Source organism: Pinus tabuliformis, chromosome 4_2 (assembly GCF_031772625.1).
Source record: "Pinus tabuliformis cultivar Carrire ecotype Pingquan chromosome 4_2, CPIR1, whole genome shotgun sequence".
NCBI lineage: Eukaryota > Viridiplantae > Streptophyta > Pinopsida > Pinales > Pinaceae > Pinus > Pinus tabuliformis.
In genome coordinates, this window is record NC_142304.1 from 736,061,950 (window position 1) to 736,085,882 (window position 23,933).

General features: G+C 33.6%; 1 pseudogene; it reads left to right on the top strand.

Annotated features, from left to right (window-relative positions):
• Positions 1-13,275: 13,275 nt before the first annotated feature.
• LOC149171710 (uncharacterized) lies at positions 13,276-16,898 on the top strand (annotated as a pseudogene).
• Positions 16,899-23,933: the final 7,035 nt, after the last annotated feature.

Sequence of the window (23,933 nt, forward strand, 5' to 3'; positions counted from 1 at the left end):
CAACAATATGCTACTATCAATTGAGCTCTCTTTCTTTTCACTCAACCTTCGAGTGACTCCATAGACTCTCTACGCATTCAAATTTTTCTCGTTGTTCGCTTTCCTCTCTTCTTCTATCCCTATCCATTCCAATCCCTTCTTTCTGCTATTATAGTCATTGCATCACACCTCACAGCGAAGCGACCACCTATTCCATAACGGATAAGTGTCAGGTTCACTGAAAACACTTGATCGTTTTAAACGGCCATTATTTCTGTTTACTCCAAGAATGCCCATGAAACACAAACCTCTGCCAACTCATCGTCCACGTTAGACTTCAAATATTTATGCGCCCTAGCTTATTTCTCCCTCCAAATCCGGTCTCCCATCGGGTGCAATCTCCACGTTAGATCTAAGGCCTCCAGATCCTATGGTCATCGCTCTTATTGCGCAGTTGACTTGCTCGATCGTTAGACCGCGATGAGATCGGTTTTCCCTCTCATCCGCTAGACACCCATCATTCAATGTATGGCATCCCTTAGTCCTTCGACAAACTCGCTTACCACCCCAAACACCTTCGATATTCCGTCGGTTTTTGGAATGCGGGACCCACCTGTCAGTTTCAGCGTTTTTCCCACGATTTTCCAGTTCCCCTTATGACTGAGTGCTCAGGGATTTTCCTTCTCCAGGGGCTTTTCCCAATGATTGTGCTAATCGCGCATCAGAAACAACCTCCATTTTTGGGTTTGAGCTTCCCAACTACCATTTTTGCACCATGCACAGTCTCCATGGGCCAATGGTCAAGCGCTTTGACCGAAGGTCCTTGTTGCTTCGTGCTGGCTACAAATTACCATTATTCAGAGGTTATCTATGATAAGCTCGACATCTACAAGATTTTGAACTTCGGCAGGAGTTTCTTTATAGAGTTCAAGTAGCTTTAAGAGAGTTTAAGGATCCAATTCGGATCAGATACGGAGGTGGAACTAGAGCTTGAAAATCAAGATGTCGACCTGATGCCTAGCACACAACAGGTCACTATTCAATCTCCACCGCCACTAGTTGCAGAATCAGATCTAGGAGAGGAAGGGGAAGTTGTTCCTCTTGACTATGATCTCGTTATGGATACATACAATTTGTCATACAACGAACTTGAGAAGAAGGTTGTGCAAGTGCATATGAATCATTTTATAGATGATCTCACATCTCTTACTTTTATGCGAGAAGGGGTAATTGTGGCTAACACTAGGAGAGATCCTGAAGCCATTAACTCAGCCAACTTCGCCTTCACCGGTGCAATAAATTCAAACACTTAGTGTTTGATGGCCAAGAATAAGAAATTAGAAAAGTACTTGCAAGATGAAAGTAAAGAGGTTGAACAGCTCTGCGCAGTAGCTTAGAAAATAGCTTATGCACAGGTCCACCTCGAGGAAATGAAGGAAGTGATAATTAATGAAGTGTTGACACTTGGAGAGACCATCCAAAATCTCTAGCAGGCATAGCTTGCAACAGTAGTGCGAAGACTTGGTCAAAACTCATAGAAATGTGCAAGTTGCAATCAATTCCATGCATGAATGGAAAATGTGATAGAAAGGGCACCACTTGACTTAGGTAAGAAAATGAATCGACATGCAGAGTTGGAGAAATCAAGAGTGTGGATGTTGATCCATAACAACAAATGACTCACCTCATTCATTGGTAACATTTAAGCATCGTATGAATGCATATACAATAATCTAGATTTCTTAGTCAAGACCCACAGGATCCCATCAATTGGCTCACTCAGGGAAGCCAAACCCAAGAACTAGGTCAGAAAGAAGATAGAGAAATACTTGGAGTAGCTGAGATAGATTGCCACCAAGGAGGAGTTGGAGGTAAATAGACAGAACATGCACAACTAGATTGGCGGGCCTATCTAAGTGCGAACAATGTTGATCATGCTTGGGAAGGAAGTTGAAACTGGTTCCAAGTCATTGTACCCATATGCGATGGAGGCTAGAGTATGCTTCCAGCCCAACACTATCACACAGTTTGGGGATGTCATCAAATAGTATCAAACTTGGCAACGCTACGTGACTCACAAACATCAAGTGGAAGTTACTAAGCTAAAGTGTCCCCAAACTCAAGCATCATATTGTTTTGTCTTATTAGGCGACCAAGTCGTTTCTACACTATTTTGTCTTATATGGGTACGAGTGTAAATTTTAATATTATTTGTAATTAATTTGTAAGTGGAATTCCAAGTGCCAATATTGGAATGTGAAGAGTCATGATGTAACGTAATGAGTTATTTTGTAAAGAAGTTGAAGAGTCACAAAGGGGAGTTGAGGAGCCAAGCTTTTGGCTAGAACCTCATAACTCATGTAACAGGCTTTTGGGAACCAGGCTTTTGGCTAGGCATAGGTTTAGAAAGAGCTTGGGAGTTTTGTGAGAGCCTTGGCTTCTCCATAGCATCGAGGGAGTATACTTCTTTGGAGGGGCAGGTGTTGTTGACTTCACGTTCCACTATTAGGGATAGTGGTTCGTCAATGGTGTATGTATGATTGGAACTTCCACTTTTAATAAAAGCTCAGAGCCATCACTCTTTCATGCATATGTTGTGAATATAGTAGGACTATTCTTGTTATATTTTCAATGTATGTTATTTAACTTACGCTTATGCTTATGAACTATTTCTTTTTCATTGGTATGAATCTTGTTGAATGTGTGTTGTTGTATTAAATCATCATGGTTAACATGTGAACTATTTCACATACTATCTTGTTATGTCATTATGCTCGTGTGTTCCTTTCAAAATGTATACTATTACATACTTCTAAGGGGCTCACCTCTTTGCCCTTTTTGTTTTGGAACCTCCATGCATCACACTTGACTTTACGCAGGGTCACACACTTGCTCTCACCAAAGTTACCATACATCGCTTTATGTGTATTCGCAGCCAAGCCATATCATTAACACCCACTGTTAAGACTCCTACACCAAATGGTGTGAGGTCTAATTAGGGCTTCATATCAGGGAGGTCCTGTGAATGTTGGTGGGTCTAGCACCGTTAACATAAACCAACATAATAATATTACAATCAAGGGATTAATAATATAAACCCAAGCTATGTAAATTGTAAGATAAATTGTATAAACCATAAAATAAACATGGTTGACCATGATTGATTTTCATATTGAGACAATCCTTTTCGCAATGCCACATTCGATCATGGTTGTCAATGCTTGACCATGATTCATTTTCATATCAAGATGATCTTTGTCACAATGCGATGTTGGACCACGGTTGACCATGGTTGATTTTCATATGGAGAAAATCTTCGTCATAATACAATGTTGGACCATGGTTGACCATGATTGATCATGATTTACCATGATTGATATTTTAAACCATAGAGAATAATAAACCCAAGGGATTAATGTTAAAAACCCAAGGGATTATAAACCCAAGGTATATAAAGCCTAATATAAATATTATAAACCCTTAAATAAAAATACTTGACCATGATTGATATTATCAACTGAAGCGAATAATAAACCCAAGGGATTAATACTAAAAGCCCAAGGAATTATAATCCCAAGAGAATAATATTAAACCATAGTAATATGAACACTTAGATTGATAAACCCAAGGGATTGATATTGTAAATGTGAGGGAATAATATTAAGCCTTAGGAATATGAAGCCTTAGATTAATAAACCCAAGGGATTGATATTATAAACCCAAGGGAATAATAAACCCAAAGAAATAATATTAATCCCTAGGAATATGAACCCTTTGACTAATAAACATAAGAGATTGATATTATCAACCCAACATAATAATACTAAAACTAAGGAATTAATATTATAAACCCAAGGTATATAAACCCTAAAATAAATATTATAAACCCTGAAATAAACATGATTAACCATGGTTCACCATGGTTGTTTCTCATATTGAGACAACCTTTGTGACCGTGTGACATTGGACCATGGTTGTCCATGCTTGACAATGATTAATTTTCATATCAGGACAACCTTTGTCACAATGTGATGTTGGACCTCGGCTGACCATGGCTGATTTTAATATTGAGACAATATTTTGTACAATGTGATGTTGGACCATAATTGACTATGATTGATTTTATAAAACATGGTTAACCATAGTTGACCATAATTAATATTATAAACCCAAGAAAATAATAAGCCTAAGAAAATTATACTAAAAATGCAAAATATTATAAAAACCTAAGAGATTATTACTACAAGCCCAAAAAATTATATATTAATATTTTACTTAATATTAATATTAATATAAATATAAATATATTAATATATCCATTAATATATAAATTGATCAAAATATTATATATAAATTTTATTTAATAATTATTAACTTAAAATTAAATAAAATTATTAAATTAATATAATAAATTTAACATTTACTTAATCATAATATATTATTAAATTATATTTATATCTGTAACATTTATTTCATAAATTTTAAATTAAAATATAAAAACCTAATTAGGTTGGATTATCTTCACAAAATAGTGAGTAAAATTTCAAATAAATAAAATTAACATTCTATATTTTTACAATATTGAAATACATTCATTTTTTAACTTATTTATATGAAATTTATTTAATAATATCATTATAATGAAATATTTACTATTTATTTTTAATATTAATTTTTAAATTAATGAATTAATATATAATTATTAGTAGATTTATATATATATATAATTATTAGTAGATTTATATATATATATATATATATATATAGATATAGATATAACTTTATTATTATATTTATATCAAAATAAATTATTTTTCGTAATAAAGTTTATTATTGAATATGTTTTTTTTTAATCATTTGGAGATGGTTTTCTAGACCATTTCATCATCACTCTTTTTCCCTCTGTTATCTTTGATTTTTTATTTAATCAAATCTATAAATTTTATTTTCTTTGGTGAAAGAGTTCTGAGGCTCGGTGAAAGAGTTAAACACATACTCTATATATACTTGGGTGAAAGAGTTCTGAGGCTCGGTGAAAGAGTTAAACACGTACTATATATATTCTTCACATATATTCTTCGGTGAAAGAGTTCTGAGGCTCAGTGAAAAAGTTAAAAACATACTCTATATATTCTTCGCATATATCCTTCGGTGAAAGAGCTCTGGGGCTCAGTGAAAGAGTTAAACACATACTCTATATATTCTTCTCATATATTCTTCGGTGAAAGAGTTTTGAGGCTTAGTGAAAGAGTTAAAAACATACTCTATATATTCTTCGCATATTTTCTTCGGTGAAAAAGTTATGAGGCTCGGTGAAAGAGTTAAACACGTACTCTATATATACTTCGGTGAAAGAGTTTTGAGGCTTGGTGAAAGAGTTAAACATGTACTTTATATATTCTTCGGTGAAAGAGTTCTGAGGCTCGATGAAAGAGTTAAAAACGTACTCTATGTATTCTTCGGTCTGTGGGCTGCGGTGGGCACGGGCGATCTGCAGTCAGGTTTGTTGATATCAGGTGCACACATTCCTTATCTTTTTCTTTTTCTAATACATATTTGCTCATATAATTTCAAGTATGAATATTTCACCACAGTTACCAAAGATTACCAAGGGCAGACCTAGCACAATTACTCTACAAGGCCTTTATGAGTATATAGAGTCTCTAGAGAAATGTAGAGAAGAAAGAGAAGCCAAGCTAAAAAAAGAGTTAGAAGCCATGCTGGAAAATAATTTTTCATCTGTTGAAGACACGATCCAAAAACAAATAGAAAATAAAATAGAACTACTGGAGAATAAAATGGAGGCAATGGAGACTAGATTGCAGGTTATAGAAAAACAAAACCAAGATACTAACCAACCATCCCAGCAAGGAGATGCTGATACTTTAGAGAATCTTAAAATGAAAGACATAATTAAAGAACTAGAAGAAAAAGTTAATAGCCGCCTCACCCTAAATAATGTGGTAGATAAGTTAGATATCAAACCAATTAAAGATGAAATGAAAAATTAATAGAGTTAGACCACGAACGTAACAAAAGGGCCTTGAACCTTATAATATTTGGTTTAAAAGAGGAAGTAGATGAGGATACTTTAGCCTTAGCACAGACATAATTACATAATAGATTACAAATTGAAACAGTGTGTCTCACAGAAGCAACAAGGTTGGGGAAATTAACCGAGAATAAAGGAAGAATAATTTGCATAAAGGTGAGCTCCACTGATCATAAGTACGACATACTTAGTAAAACCTCAGGTCTAAAAGGAACAGGAATATTCATAAATGAAGATCTCATTCCAGAAGATCAAGCAAAATTAAGAAAGGAGGTTCAAAAGGTAAAAGAAGCTAGAAAGGAAGGAAAATGGGCAGTAATAAAAAATAGAAAAGCCTTTATTCGAGATAGAAACCAAAAAGATAGTAATCAATAGCAATTAAACATGCTCTGGATCCTTTGTTGGAACTGTCGGGGCTTCCCTGGAACAAAGGCCCCAAGCTAAGTTGGATTTCAAATGATGTTGATATTATTTTGCTTGTTGAAACTTGGGAGCACGAAGAATCTAAGGTCCCTAACATAGATGGCTTTACGCTATGGTCTACCTGGAACAAGCGATCCTCCCGTAGAGGCATTGGGGGAATAGCTTGTTACATTAAGAAGAACATCTCCCCCCATGCTAGGATTTATAAAAACGACTCTCACAACCAATATAGTTGGATAGAGATCAGAGACATTAATAATAAAAAGTCCTACATAGCAATATGTTATTTTCCCCCCATCAATTCTAACTTCTATAAGAAGAAGAATCTAGATAAAACTAACCCTTACAATGGTTTAGAGAATGATATTTCTAGCTTAAGGAATGATGGTAATATCCTTTTAATAGGTGACTTTAATGCTCAAAATTCAAACAACCAAGCTATTATTCTAAGAAATCATTCCAACCCTAATCCTCTTTGGTTAGATGAAGACCCTACTTTGGCTAGTAGGTACAAAAGGAGCTCTGAAGACCTCGGGGAAATTTTTTTTGGGTTGGAGCTAGTCAAGCTTTGTAGTTCTCAGGATCTCATAATTTGCAACAGTCTAAAGAAGTGGCCCAATTCCAGCAAGATGACCTGCATCCATGGACTTGGTAGTAGCATGGTAGACTACATTATTTCCGATCTCCCATTATACAATGAAATAATAAATTTTGATATCTTAAACGACCACGAACCTGACTCTGATCGTAGGCCTTTACTTATAACTCTGAATTTTATCATGGATAGAGTTCCCACAGAAAATAATACTTATAGCTAAAAGAACTTAATATTTGATAGAAATAAAAATGATCTCTTTCTAAATGAATTAAAAACTAATTTTCTTCCTTTATCTAGTATAGACAACATAGAAGACCTCTATCATAATTTTAATACAACCCTCTCATATTCTATTAACAAGTTCTCAATTGAAGTTTCAAATAATAAAAGAAATAGCAAAACCAATCCATGGTATGACAAAAATTGTAAAAGTGCAAGGAGAGCAATTAAGGAAGCTGTTGATGAATCTCTTAAAATGGACAAGATAAAAATATACAAGTCCTAACTAAAAGGAAAAAGAGCCAGTACATTCATCAAAGACAGGAGAATCTCTTACACCTCTCTAAGGTAGCTCCTAAGAAATTTTGGAGGCAGATTCTGACTACGAAGACTAAAGATAATAATAAAATTGCTCTTCACGATTGGAATTCCTATCTTAAAAACCTTTATGAATCTCCAAATGTCATGGATAATTTGGAAACCCTGCTTACAACGAAAGAAGTTTTCTCTTTAGAAGACATTAAGTTTGGGGTTAATAGCCTCGCTAATGGGAAAGCTAAGGACATTGAAGGTTACTGGGCGGAAATCTTAAAAATTGGAGGTCCTGTCCTCATCCCCCACATTCACAAGCTTTTCAATCAAGCAGTCAAGCAAGGGCTCCCTAAACCTTGGACTGAGAGCCTCATTATCCCTATTTTTAAAAGTGGGGAAACAAATAACCCCTCTAATTATCGGACAATTATGATCAGCCCTCTCTTAGCCAAGTTATATGGTAGTATTTTGGAAAAGAAGTTAAGCATATGGCTTGATAGTGAAGGTAAGCGAGCTAAAGGCCAAGCAGGTTTCAGAAGGCATCACTCAACAACAGACGACTTCATTACACTTAGGATCATTGTGGAGGAATGTCGTAATGATAAATCCAATTTATTTTGTTGCTTTGTGGACTTTAGAAAGGCTTTCGATACGGTTCCTAGATACAACCTTTGGAATAGATTAGAAGAGCTAAAGGTTCCTCTCGAGTTAAGAGCTGCCGCTATAAGGTTATACGAGAATGTAATTGCCAAGCTAAAGAGCAATGAGGGGTGGTCAAAAGATATTAAGTGTAACATCGGAGTTAAACATGGTTGCCCCCTCTCTCCTACCCTATTTGGCATTTACATCAATAAGCTTGAAGGCTACTTAGAGGAAGCAGGATGTGATGCCACGATCTTAGCTGGGATAGTCGTCATCCTTCTTCTTTATGCTGACGATATTGTTCTTTTGGCAAGGTGCCCATCTGATCTTGATAAGCAACTTAGGCTTCTTAAGGATTTCTTCTCTACCATGGGTATGACTGTTAACACTGACAAAACAAAAGTTATGATTATCAAATCCAAGAAGGACACTTACGCTAATTTTATGTATGACAATAATAACTTGGAGGAAGTGTATTCTTACAAGTACCTAGGAATTGATATTCATCACAAGCTCAACTGGAACCATAGCATTGAGAAAAGGATTAATGGGGGGTGGAAAGCTTATTTTGGTCTTGAAAATAATTGTAAAACAACAAACTTCGTAATGTGGGATAAAAAGAAGGTCCTCTTTGAAACTTTAGTCACCCCTATTATCTTATATGGCTGTGAGGTTTGGGGTTGCAGCATCTCCAGAGAATCATGGAGAAAGATTGAGCAAATCCAGAAATGTTTTATAACTTATAACCTGAAAATTAAAAGTAATACACCCTATCCTATTCTCCTTATAGAAGCACGTCTTTCCCCTATTGAGAGCCTAGCTATGATTAGGTTTCTGTTGTACAAGCACAAACTCAATAACATAGACGATCATAGACTTCCTAAGCTAGCTTTAAATTCCAGCCAAAACCACCTAAGGCTCAATCGAGCGTGGCATAAAGACACAAGGGCCTAGTTAAACTATTGGGAGATCAACGAGAATGATGCATTGCAAGACATTAATAACATTAAAGATATTGTTATTTCTAAGTTCAAAGAAAAAATGTGGTGTGAGAAAGATTTAGCGGCTAAAAGAAAATTAAGTTATTATAAGAAGGTCATCAACCCCACCCTAGAAGATCAAAAGTATCTCTCTATTTTAACTAGCTCAAAGAAGAAAATTAATATAGCAAAGATTAGAACGAATTCTCATGAGCTCCATAATGAAACAGGTCGTTGGGCAGTTCCTAAAACGCCATGGATGGAAAGGATCTGCCATATATGTGAGAATAGGAACATCGAGGATGAAAATCACTTCCTCTTAGAGTGCCCCGCGTACAACCACATTAGATCTCAGTTTCACAATCTTTGTTACAATACTGACCTTCCTAGCCTTTTACAATGTCAAAATTATAGTGAGCTCGGAAGGCTTCTCTCCAATCTTTTTGAGCATAGGAATAAAATCTTAAATCAAATTAAATAAGTTGTTTTTAGGTCCGATAAACCAATGTTTGGTCTCAGGGGACGTTAACCACCACCACCATCATCATCATTATATTTATATCAAAATAAATTATTTTTCGTAATAAAGTTTATTATTGAATATGTTTTTGTTTTTAAATCATTTGGAGATGGTTTTCTAGACCATTTCATTATCGCTCTTTTTCCCTCCGTTATCTTTGATTTTTTATTTAATCAAATCTATAAATTTTACTTTCGTGTTATTTTTATTTAATATGTCCATAAATTTTATTTTCATGTTTTATATTAGGTTTCCCTCCGTTATCTTTGATTTTTTATTTAATCAAACCTATAAATTTTATTTTCGTCCGTTAAGTTTAATTCATTTTTAAATTAATATTCATTTTCTTTTTTTAAATTAAGAAAAATGAGTTAAAACTAACATAATTAGTAAATATAAACATAAGGGAAAATAAAGAATTCTACCCATTCAAAATTAATAAAATTATAATTATATATAATTATATATATATATATATATATATTTATTACTTAGCAGTTTGTTGAAATTCTCTAATTATGTTATATTGTCACAAAAGAACTCATGTAATTTTTTTTGTTTAAACTATATATAAAGAAAAGTTTTTGATTAATTTTCACTTTTCCACATTCGTGATCTTAATTATCGTTTCCCAACACCTATGGGTTTTGGGATAACCATAAATCTCTTCATGGTATCAGAGCCTGGATCTAGGTTTAATTCCCAGCAACTACATTTGAGGGGCTGTTGGAGGAATGACCACACCTCTATGGAATACAAATTTCCACCATAGGGATCCTAGTTGCCACTTTGGAAAGTTCACACTGTGGGGTTCCTAGTTACCGGTTTGGATATTTTACATAGTGGGGATCCTAGTTACAAGTTTGGAAAGTTCTAGTTACCCTTTGGAAAGTTTACGTAGTCCGATTTAGAAAGATTGTTCCTAGTTACCAGTTTGGAAAGTTTACATAGTGGGGATCCTAGTTACAAGTTTGGAAAGTTCTAGTTACCGTTTGGAAAGTTTACGTAGTTACCGATTTAGAAAGATTGCCAACACCTACTGGTTTGGGGATCCTAGTTATAGGTTTGGAAAGGTTACCAACACTTGTTGATTTTAGGATACTAGAAAGTTACCAACACTTGCTAGTTTGGGGATACCAGTTACTGGGTTGGAAAGTTTACCAACACCTACTGGTTTGTGGATACTAGTTAGGAGTTTAGAGAGTTTACAACGTGGAGTTCCTAATTACCTAATTACCAACACCTACTGGTTTGGGGATACTAGTTACCTACTAGTTACCAGTTTAGAATGTTTGCAGCGTGGAAATCCTAGTTACCTAATTACCAACACTGGAAATCCTCTTCATTTTCTTTTATTTTAGGAAAACCTCTTCAACCATATTTAGCTACAACAATATGCACAATAATATGATCATCCTAATACTGTGAATTTGAGATACTAGTTACTGGTTTAGAAAGTTTACAGCGTGGAAATCCTAGTTACCTAATTACCCGTTTGGAAAGTTTACCAATCCCTACTCTTGGTACAAAAAAACCTCTTCATTTTCTTTTATTTTGTGAAAACCTCTTCAACTATATTTTACTACAATAATATGGTCATCCCAACACTTATAACTTAATTATATATGATTTTGTTGTAAATAAGAAAACTTAATTATATATGGTTTTGTAATAAATGGGAAGACCACCTATTTACAATTTATTTCCAAAAAAAAATATTCAATATTTAATTTATCTTCTAAAATCTAAATTCAAAAGTGTTGAATATATTTTCTTTTTTAATTCACCTTTATGAAATAAAATCATGATGTATTGTTTTTACCGTTGAAAACTTATTTTGATTATACATTTTCGAAATATTTCAAAATCATACTGAATGAATACCAAAATCCTCCAAACTGATTTCATGGCAATCACATAATCAGTTTTATATATTTCCAATCATATTTAATATATGAAAGCCGGTGTATCCCTGGTTAGAGTGAAAAAGAGTTTTAATATATGAAAGCTAGTGTATCCCTGGTTACGGTGAAAAAGAGTTTCAGAAATTGAGCTTATTTTGATTATACATTTTCAAAATATTTCAAAATCTTGCCGAATGAATGCCAAAATCCTCCAAAGTGCTTTCATGGCAATCGCATAATCAATTTTATATATTTCCAATCATATTTAACATATGAATGTTAGTGTATCCCCAGTTACCATGAAAAAGAGTTTCAGAAATTGAATTTATTTTGATTATACATTTTAAAAATATTTCAAAATCTCACTGAATGAATACCGAAATCCTCCCAACTGTTCTGATGACAATCACATTATCAGTTTTATAAATTTCCAATCATATTTAACATATGAATGCAAGTGTATCCCCGGTTCCAGTGAAAAAGAGTTTCAGAATTCGTTAACACCGACCATGCATTTTTACAGCAGAGTACTAATTTATCTCCTGCAAGAATGCAGAAATCATAATTTTCATTAATATGGGCCATTCGAGACTGTTCTTGTAAAATTTTATAGAAAAACTAAAAATCAACGATGCTCCATCTACCCTAAGTAATAAGGACGCCTACGGCGTAATAAAAGTCCAGTACAATGGATGTTCGAATGTTAGTAGCAAAATGTCGCGAGTACGATGAACTCATCTAACCAGTGGGGAGTCGAGTGTGGAGCGAGAAAACATTTTTATATTTATATTTTTTACAGTACTTTTCTTCATATAAAATAATCTCGGAGAGAACCAGGAAAAGTTTCATTCAATAAAGAAAGATTATTTTTCTACTTTTCTACATACATAACCAGGAAAAGCTTCATCCTCCCACAGAGATCCATAGAAATCCTCTGTTGTCTCAGCATATCCATACCCAGCATCCGAATAGTCCATAGTATTGGCGATTGAATCTCCCTCCATGTAGTTGATGATGATTCCAAATTCGTGAGGACAGATATGGTCTTCCAGGAAACCAAGTTCTGCGCCAACATCGTCAGGATCCTTGAAGTCTTTTATATCGCACACTAAGCTCCTTGCTTCAGAATTCCGTTCTGTCAATTCCTTTTCTTTAATTGAACCCATCTGATCATTACTTCCCTTCTCGTCAGTAGACTCAACACCATTATGTGTTCGCGCCTTCAACCCAATTTCCGCCATCACCATTATAGACTTCGAAACCGCGTTGAATCCGATCTCGCCGTCAAACTCATTGATGGTATCAATCCCTTCTGTGTTATTGCCATTGTTATCCATATCATCGATATTGTCGAGCAAGCTCATGAGATCACTGTCATACGCCAACGCTGTGCTAATGGTTCGCTTTGTGTCTGGCAAAGCCAATCCGCTATTCCAATATTCATCTCTCCCTCTCTTACTCTGAGAAAGTTGTGAGTAGGTGGCCATCTCTGCAAGGAAATGCTGAGACTAACACAAAACACATACAACAGAAAGCCCTGTTTGATAGTTGCATGGAGTTGGGTTCCGCACCACCTTGGCATCCCCAAAATTAGTTAATATAGATAGGTAGTGGTCGTGGAACAGAAAAATCCCGCGTGAGGTGAAATGCGCTTTGCCCAGAATCCGATCCCACGGATTTACCGTTGGGACGGCATGAGTAGGACTGTAGGACCCATGCTAAACAACCTTACAGTTGAAATCTCACTGCCATGGCCGCAAAAAACGGAATGAAACTGTCCATCACGATTTGAACTGAACCCCAAAAGGCTTTGCTACGCGTGGTACACAGCCTTTTGCCGAAGGTTTCGCCCAAGGACGAAGATGCTCGGTATTTTTCTATTTAAAAAATTATCACATGTAATGCTCCGTAATTTAGGGACATGAAAATATTTCTAAGTCGTGATTATCTTTCTCGATGTCTTTGACTTTTGTAGGTCTAATGCAAGTTGGCACTACTAATGTACTTATGCAAACGGACGAATACATTGCACTGGTACTAGAGTTGCCCTTTTTGTCAAAATTGTTAACTAGAAAACGATTAATTGTGCAATGATAACACTAACAATGTCACAATACTCTCAAATCAGAGATTAAATTTGATAGGAAGGGTGATTGGTTTTTCAAACACAATATATTTTTTTTATTTAATATTTTTTATTATTAAAATGGATATTAGAATGGTAGATATAATCAATTTTAATAGATTTTTCAGATTTGAAATTCTTATCATGTTATATAGCATACATGGTTCACGGAATTAATTAGTCATTGACTTATTATTAATTAGTTTTTTATTAGCGAATAGTTTCTCTTGAAGTGCGATTTTATGGAAAATGGTCTAATTTATTTTCCAATCTAATTTGTCTACAATGTGATAGGTTTCGTTGAAATCACAATGTTTTTCACAATGGAAGCGCCTTAAGGGATTTTGTGGGTGTTGAATCCAAAACATTAGTTTAAACAACACAAATCAAGATTTGCCAACAAACTAAACCACCGCCAAAAGCTTTAAAAAACACTCACTTAAAATTAATCCTTTGATTAAAGCTATAATTGACGTGTTAAGATTTAAATAATAAATATTAAGGATATATAGGGAGAGATTATCCTCTTATTGTATGTTAATTTTAAAAAGAATCTTATTCTTTTACCATTTAATTTTATTGCTAAATATAATTTTCATTAAATGTATTGAACGAATATTATTGTATTTGTATAGTTTAATTGAAATAATAATAATAATAATTAAAAGTGTAACATAATTATTAAATGTTTAGGTTTTTTATTCCCTAATCTATTTTATCACAAATATGTCAGGGATATGTTGTAATCATGAGATTAATCTATATAATCTATATAATTCCAAAAAGCTAAAACATTAAATAGTAAGACTCTAACATATTTTAATTTCAAGGTGATGATTAAGTGAAACACCAAATCAGAACATACTTTACCCCTCTCTAAATTTGAACATATAATCTCTTTAAAAGAAAAAAAACATGATCTTACTAGTTAATCCCACTCAAACTATAAAGTTTGAAGAAACCAAAATGCTTTTGTTGTGTATGGAATAATCTTAGTCTCATTATCATTATATTGACAATCCAATTAAAGAGAATCAATGTTCCCATATCATTTCACTTAATATCTTGGCTTAATATGTTTTTGGTGATACGTAATATAATACTAAATGTTATTATTTATGTAATGTAGAAATTTCAATGCACCTAGTTTAACCAAATTTTGATGCACTATCTTCCAACATGATAGGTAGCAATAATTTTAAACAGAGTTGTATAGCAATTATCTAGGTTAATATCTTTTTCATTTTTAGATCAAGTTAAGAGAAGCATAACTATTTGTATTAAATGAATGTCATACACAATTTTAATTAAAAATAATTATGTAATCCCCACCTTTGTATATGAGAAATATCTTTTTATTTATGGGTGAAATATACATATTTTTGTACTTAAAGGATTGGTCAAACAATAGGTTTAAAGGCATTCCGAGAAATATCTATTATGATCTTAACATGTCACATCCAAGAATTGAATATGGGTGGGGAGGATAACAACATTTCTCCCAGTCAATCAAGCTAAACCATATTGACAATGCAACCACAATTTTATTGTTGGTTTCTCTATGAAAACATCCCCTTTTCCCTTTTCCATATCTTCTACAACTTTTTAGTTCCATAATCTGATCTTGGCTTCTTTTATACTGTTGGACACCTAATCCTAAATGGGTTAGTGTGGAAGCTGAATAGACTAAGTAGTCCAAGAGACCTTGGGATGTGAAACCCAACGGTCACATGTTGTACTATAAATGTATATCTCTTGTTAACAAAAATTGCACTCTCATGATTTATCGTTCTTGCTCCCATGTGTGTTTAACATGGTATCAGAGCAGGCATATTCCTACCTTGCGTAATTATTTTTAAGCCATTTGTTTTATGGCCCTTATGTGTATGTGCAGATCATTTCATGAATATTTTCTCAGCTAACCTGTCATTTCTCCAGCACCATTTTTGGCCTCTCTCTGCCATTCTGAATCTTCTCAGTCATAATAACCTGCCTTATTCCCCTCAGACCTGAAATAAGCTACCTCTGCCAGTGCTACACATCTGTCCATATCATATTAACGATGTCCCATAACAGTTGAATGCGTTTGAATATTAATGTTGTGCGTTGAATTGGCCTGACATGCTGATAATTGAACGCTGGTCCAGCTCCTGTTGAATGCGTTATGGTTTGATATTGAATGGTATGCGTAACGCTGCCCATGCGTTTGAGTTTGTATTGCTTTAACGATTGAATGGTATATGCCCATGCGTTTGAGTTTGAACTGAATTTGTATCTGCGTTAAAACGACTTTGGTATTAGTTTTAACGTTGTCCAATAGTATCAATCAATAGTATCAAAGTTTGGTTTATTGAATGGTGTATTGAACGTTGAATGCGTATTAACGCTGTGGGTTTACTCACTGAAATACCATGGATTCCACGACTCTCTTAATCTGGAATATTAACGCTGTTTGGTCCAGCGTATATATGGTATTAAACTGCCGTGTTGTTGTTTGACATAGCGTTTGAGTTTGAATATTGAATGCGTTTTGATATGCGCTGTCTAATGAGCTTTGGTATACAGCGCTTGCATATGCATTGAATTAACATGGTATAGACATAAGTATGTGCACTATATCCCAACCGTGGAGACTTTTGTGAAAAGGTTCAACATAATCCTGACATGTGATACAGGTATGGGCCTCTTTGTATTTCCACAACTCTTGTATTTGCGGTAACGGCACTGGGAAATTATGCTTCCTATTTGTCTTCCATAAACAGTGAAGATAAAATTGACTGGAATTATGACATTAATTATATGAGCTGGGCTGCGTGCTTGATTTATGGATACATCTGTTTGGTACCCCTCAGATTTTATTTCCTCCTCCGTTACTTGGGCATATCAACACCCTTGGTGCAGCTGTGGTGTCTTTATGGATATTCTCTGTTTATCTTCATTCCAGCTTCGATTCTGTTAATCTTCCCAACTGAGTTTTTAAGATGGACTGTTATTGCTCTTGCTGGCTTAGCGGCAACAAGCTTTGTAGCACTGAATATGCGATCTTGCATGAGTGGAAGTGACAAATGGATTACAACATGCATAAGTGCATTTTTAATGCAAATATTCTTGACCTTTGTAATTAAGCTTTGTTTCTTTGTATGAATGGGAAGGGCGCATTTATATATTTGATATTGGTTCATTTAAAATAATGTTAAAATTAAATGATGGGGCATTGTCTCATTGACTTCTGAGTATATGAAATCAGATACTGAAACCCATATATAAATGATTGTGGAAATGATTCAAGAAGAGGATTCTGGGCTTAAAACCAGAATTAAAAGGGCTATTGTATTGAGGTTTGGTTGAGACAAAACTTTGTGCAATTTAATGTGAAATGGAAACCATATGGATAATGGCCCAGAGTGAGTGAAATGCCAAGCTTTTGATTGAATCCAGCATATGTGAATGTAATTGTGGTAATGAATCTGAATTATGAGAGCATTCAAAGTTGATGGGATTGATAGTTAAAATATGAATGAGGATGAAGGAAACTTCACATACAATGATTGATTTTTATTGAGTTTTCATGAACCATGAAATATGTGAACAGGTGTTTGATAAGCTTCCGCATGCAAATGATAAAATGTGAATTTGCTAGGAATTGAAAGGTAAGCTTCCACATATTAATTGAGATTGCCAGTGGTAGAAATTTGCCAGACATTGAGATACTGATTGAGCATAGGTCGAGATGCATGTTCATATGCATGTGCTACTATGAAACCCTTGAAATTGCAATGTTGACTTAGTTTATATGTCTGCATTGTTCCACATAAGATTATGAGATTATGTACAATTCTTTCTCTGGGAATCTGTAATCCCACAATTGTAGCTATTCCACATGTTATCATGAATGGTTATAGTCGCTATTGAACTTGACTATTCTTTTTCACTCGCCGAGAAAGTGAAGGAGTATTTGAAGGATTCAAGCAAGTTTGCAGTTGCTGCTGCCCCAGTGTGGCTTTGTATTTAAAATTCATTATAGTGCATTAATTCCTTGCTTCAACTACTGCATAAAGAGTTTGGTGGGCTGATTGTAATCTTTTAAGGAGAAAAGTTTTGTTGGTTGTTTTGTCAGAACATAATGCTGGTCATGAGTAAACTCTTATTTTCATGTAATGGATTGTAATGGTGCTTGCTGGTGGAACTCTGATCATTTGATGCACATGTATAAAGGATATTGCTGTGTACTGTGAGTAGGTATTACTTTTCTGCACTGAGTAGTAGTTATAAGGTGTAAATCTGGCATTAAAAAAAAATAAAAAATGGCTAGAATCAATGAAGTATTAGAGTTCCTCAAAACTCTAATGTCGTCTACTACTCATGATACATTAAAAGTTAGCAAAGTTTCTCTCACAGATGTTCAGGTCTGTCTACAAAATGCACAGGAAAAGATTGATTTTTTGCAGCTTGAATCATAGCTACAGGAAGAAGAGCTACATCAAAATGGACATCATTTTGAACCTGTTTTTGTTCAGAACATTGAGACAACCACCCATCAATAGCAAGTCAATAATGTTACAGTTCATTCAAATAAAGCAGCAGTTGTACATGCAGATGCAGAAACTCAGTCTGCAGTTCCCAAGCCCATCATCAGACCTTGGGAACAACTTGTGCACAACAAGCACAGAACTGGTCTTGGATATGACAAGGACTTGTCCTTTCATATTCCAGACTATGCCAAGCCCATTCAGTTTCAGAGTGCTGGATTCATTCATGACAGTTCACCTGCTCCTCATGACAGTTCAGCTTCAGCTGTTCCAGACTCTACCCCTCTTCCAGAGCAACAACAATGACAACAACAACAACAGATTGTGAAATGCCAACACTGCGACCGAGTTGGCCATTTGAAAGATCACTGTTTTGATCTTCGTCCATGTAAGCACTGTCATAAAACTAGCCATTCTTCACACAGATGCTTCAGCAACAAACACCCTGCAAGAACAAAGATTCATCTTGGATGGATCGCTTCTTGGCAATGGGCATCAACGGCCAAGAAGATATTAAAATCACATGTCAGAACTTGTTCTAGAGTATTGAACAGTCTTGCAATTGAGTTTTCTCCATCATCTCACCTTGTATCTGACAGGGGGGAAATGATGGTCATCTACAAGCTTCAAAGTTACATCAAGCGAGCCTGAGCCACAACCTGCCACACCAGTTTCAGAGTTGTAGCGAAAAAAAAAGATGCCCCTGAACATGCCTTCAGTTGGCAATCTGGGACACTTCCTCTAACAGAAGACTCCAGCTTCTTGCCAGTTTTGGAAGAGTTCCAGGAATTGCATTAAGCATTCCACAGTTGTTGGTCATCCTTAAACCATCACAGGTTGAGACTTCCCTTTTGAGGTTGAAGTTCTCCCTTTTATGTGGGGTGAGACCTCCCTTTATTGGTTGAAGGTTTCCCTCTTCAAAACAATAGGAGCACTTCCTCTAGTAGAAGACTTCAGCTTCTTGCTAGTTTTGGAAGAGTTTCGGGAACTGCACTAAGCGTTCCAGTGTTGGTGGTCATCCTTAAACCACCGCCCTTTATACCAACATTTCAGAGAGCACATTCAGCCTAGTGCTGCCATGCACTTTTTGCACATTTTGTATTACATCTCTCTTCTTGGACTCATACGTAACCCTTCGGATTAAGGGGGGGAATGTTGGACACCTAATCCTAAATGGGTTAGTATGGAAGCTGAATAGACTAAGTAGTCCAAGAGACCTTGGGATGTGAAACCCAACGGTCACATGTTGTACTATAAATGTATATCTCTTGTTAATAAAAATTGCACTCTCATGATTTATCATTCATATTGTTCTTGCTCCCATGTGTGTTTAACATATACCTTCCTATATTTATAGAGAGATGTAGTTAAAAAACAAATGAAATATTGATTGTTTGTTATATTGAGTTCAATTTGTATTTTAAAATAACTTGATATATTTTTGTCCTTACATAGATTGAAAAACTAGTAAGTCAAAGTCAACTATTCATAAATAAAATCAACTCTTTCATTCATATGGAATAAATTATTTCATATTAGATTCCATACTCCTCAATAAAATGCATTATAAGTACATAATTTTCCTATACTATATATGTTAAATTAGCTAATGCTTAGGGATTGAATGACAATGCTTAAGAATTGAATGGCAATGATATGTTGCATATGCACATGCTCTCCATGTAAAAATAGTACACAACAAGCTCAATACTGGTAAAAAAAAAACTACTCAATAAACTATATAGCTCATAGTATTAGTTAGTTTTAGCATTAGCTAACTACTCAATAAACTATATAGCTTAATCATAATATTAGTTAGTTTTAGCATTAACTATCGTATATAGTTTTAGTTAATTACAAAAAATAAAAAAATAGAAATTATAGTCTCACTATACTATTCACGCTTAAATAGTCAACCCATTGCATAAAAAGTTTGAAAATCACTATACATGTTAACGATGATCTTTTGGACAGAGAGTCCTTTTACATTAAGATATACCAAGTGATGGTTAAATGCCCAACAATGCACCAAAAAGAGTGTCCCAGCCTATACCGTAGAGTTTTTTTTTCCGAACATTGAATAGTTGGGTAGTGATACAATGAAATCGAGTAGGCATACTCATTTCCAATGCATGTTTGGGTTTAGAGGTTATCCAAGGTCTCACGTTATAACTTGTATCCAATAACTTAGAGAAGACCTATTGATGTAAGAAATTAAAACCATATTCCTATATTTAAAATGATTATTATTATAAATAGCATCATGATTATTATAAATAGCATCATTTCACTTTATAAGGTGTAGTGTTTTATTTCAAAAAGTCAGTGTCTCCCTTCAAAAAAGAAATAACCAAGTGAAAGTATATCATACAAGTTACATATCTAGGCTAGAGACTCAAGATAGACACTACTAGTCATATTGAATAACCATGTGACTTTGTGAAAACGTTGGACAGACTACAAGAAATCTGGGATTATTATTTTTTGCAAAATTATGTGACTTACAATGTTGTTTATTTATTTTACTAAATTTGAGGATCTAAGGTGCTTTTTAGAAATATAAGTTTATAGGTAAAATATATCAACGAACATAATTTGAACAAGTGCAATATGGTAGCGTAGTTTCTATTACATTAGGGACAATGTAGTTGCACAAAGCTCAGCGGTCGCATAGAATCCAGGTAAAAACTATTATTTTATTATGCTTTATTGTAAAAATAGAAATAAGATTTTCAAAATATAAACCAATAAAACTATTACCAATTAACATTTTTAATTTTATATATATATATATATATATATATATATAATAAAACATTAATATATTAGTCAAAAGTAAAAAACAAATCGATTTTGAATTTCGGTGAAAACTAATAAAACAAAAATTGTTCAAATCTATTTAAATTGTTTATATTTTTTTGTAATGCTTATAGTCTCACGTTATTATTATACTTTGAAATAAACATATGGAGTGTTAACAGAACTTATCCTCGTACCCAAATGTGTCGTAAGGTTTCAATCATGAGATTTTATTAAAAATAAGCTGAATCACCTTATCTACAAACATCAATTACGGGATTTGATTAGAGTCGTTGGGATTGCGTTGGGTGAGTTATGACCCATTATGAGCGATTGGAAAAGTTTTAATGCCTTTTGAGGTTGGAAAAGTCGATCTTCATGGCCAGCGCCCTTACTCTTGCGAAGGTAAGACCTTTCTATACGTTAATCCATCCTCCAAAGTTCTATTAATCCATTACGGAGAACCAATTAGTAAAACTTTATATCATAGTGGAAGTTGAATGAACAATAACTTGTTATATATTTGATGAACTATCATAATTTTGTCAAGAAAATACTCACCTAATTATTGAAATACCATGCATATGTTGCCATTGGACATAAATATACCAACATCTCCATTAACAAATGACAAAACTACTTATTACTCTCTAAAATTAAGTTGCATAGAATCAATTTATTCCTTTATGGACTTAAGTACCACAATAAAAAACTAAGTACCACAATAAAAAACAGTTAACTTATGAAGCTAAATTAGGTATTCGACCACACAAACAAAAGTGATTGTGCAATTGATCCATTAAAATTAGAAACCTTTTAGAATATGAAAATAGATCTACATGCAAGTTCAATGCACTTAGGTGAATGCAGACTTCGACTCCGTAGGGTACGGTGGGTTGGATTGACTTTCAATGGCTGTGATGTGGTTTGGCTTGGCTTTCTAGTTTGTTTGTACTACTAGATATTTGAAAAAGGATAAGCAGAGAATACCTTGGTGTTGTGATTCTCATCTCCATCTACTTACAAAAAATTGAAAAATAGTTACTTTAACAAAGTTTTCGTGTTTTGTGCTTTGGGGAAAATGCATTTGCACAAACTTTAGTAGTGGTCTAGAATCTAGCTAAAAGACTCATATTTTATTATGATCCATTGCACCGTATCATAAAGGTAGAAATAAGATCTTCAAAATATGAACCAATAGGATGATTACAAATTGAATTATATATGTATGTATGTATATATCTATATTATAAAATTAAAAATTAGTTAATATATTTGTCAAAGCTTAACTAATGGGTATTCAAAAGAAATTGCTAGATTGTCCTTGCTACTCATGTTAGAAATTATGCTTTGGGAAAAATTGCATAAAAGTTTATTCTATCTATTGGTCAATTCTAAATTAATAATGGCCAATAAGTAAATAGAATCTTATAGTCTTTCTTTGGTAGGAACTAAATTCTAAATTAATAGTGGCCAATAAGTAAATAGAATCTTATAGTCTTTCTTTAGTAGGAACTAATAAATTTAGATGTGAAGTGGATAAATTAATTGTTTACATACATAAATTTTGGTGGGTAGTAACCACTAGTAAGTGTATACATTTATAGTTTTACTCTTACATAAGTGCTCTCGAAAACATAAATAATGGTGGGATGTAACTCCTAGTAAGTATATATAGTTACTTCTTCTCCCTATCCATTTTTTATGCAAAAATGTTCTTAAACTATGGTGGAATGTAAGTGATGGTAAATATGTTATTTTTTTCAATATGAGCTATTCTGAAGTATTTTATTTTTGGATGGTTTTCGTACAAAAACTTAAGAATAAAAAATCACTACACAAATATCTAAAATCATGTATGACTATTGCAGTAGCCATATCCATAAATTATAGCATAAGATATGTAAGGCAATTATCCACCTGCCATTACATTGTGCAAAGTCTACAATAACATGGTCCAATCAAATGCTTAAAAAATATATTTTTAATAGTATTTAAAAATAAATATTTATTTTTAAATGTTGAACAGTATAAATTGCATTGATAAATGCTAAATTAATAATGATATAAATTGCATTGATAAATACTAAATTAATAATGATCAATAGAGAAATTGATTAATAAAATTGTTCTTGATCAAAATTAATAAAAAAAAACCATTAAATTTTAGATATCAATTCTTAAGTAAAAATTCTTAATAAAAATAACTTTACCTACTACTACACTACAATACAATGTCAAAACAAAAAAATAACAATACATATAAATAATAATAATAATTTAAATTATTAAATAAAATTATTTAATATTTGAAAAACCTTTCCATCTCTAAATTACATCAATTGAATATCCCTTTAAGAACAAGTATACCTCGTTGAATTAGCATCTCTTATCCATCCCTCATATTACCAACTCAAACATCCCTTTAAAAACAAGTATACCTCATTGAATTAACATCTCTTATCCATCTCTCATATTACCAACTCTCCGTACTAGTAAGGATTACATGAAAAGAAAAAACATTTTCCATTCTAAACCCTTCATGTATTAATAATAATAATTTAAATTATTAAATAAAATTATTTAATATTTGAAAAACCTTTCCATCTCTAAATTACATCAATTGAATATCCCTTTAAGAACAAGTATACCTCGTTGAATTAGCATCTCGTATCCATCCCTCAGATTACCAACTCAAACATCCCTTTAAAAACAAGTATACCTCATTGAATTAACATCTCTTATCCATCTCTCATATTACCAACTCTCCGTACTAGTAAGGATTACATGAAAAGAAAAAACATTTTCCATTCTAAACCCTTCCACGAATTCCACCCCTACTTGTGAATTC